The sequence below is a fragment of the Numida meleagris genome, chromosome 3, assembly GCF_002078875.1.
Source record: "Numida meleagris isolate 19003 breed g44 Domestic line chromosome 3, NumMel1.0, whole genome shotgun sequence".
Classification (NCBI taxonomy): Eukaryota; Metazoa; Chordata; class Aves; order Galliformes; family Numididae; genus Numida; species Numida meleagris.
In genome coordinates this window covers 102,656,342-102,656,673 of record NC_034411.1, presented here as the reverse complement: position 1 = coordinate 102,656,673, position 332 = coordinate 102,656,342, and positions in this window count along the sequence as shown.

Sequence of the window (332 nt, the reverse complement as noted above, 5' to 3'; positions counted from 1 at the left end):
ATCTATCTATCTATCTATCTATCTATCTATCTATCTATATACCTATACATACATGGACTTACTGACTGCACTCCCCCAACATCAAATTCCCTTGTGGTACGCATTGAACATCCGCATTTTTCTGTATCACGCACCAAGTGGATCCAGGTCCCTGAGCAAAAACAGTGCCACGGAGAGGTTTGCCCTTCCCAGAAGTTGGAAAGACGCAAACCATTTTTCCCATCATGCTCTTTACATTTACTACAGGGATCTTATCTCCCTCTACATTATGTAGAGAGCTGGACTGGGCAGGACCATCACGATTGATAGATCCTTGAGTATTGACCAACCAG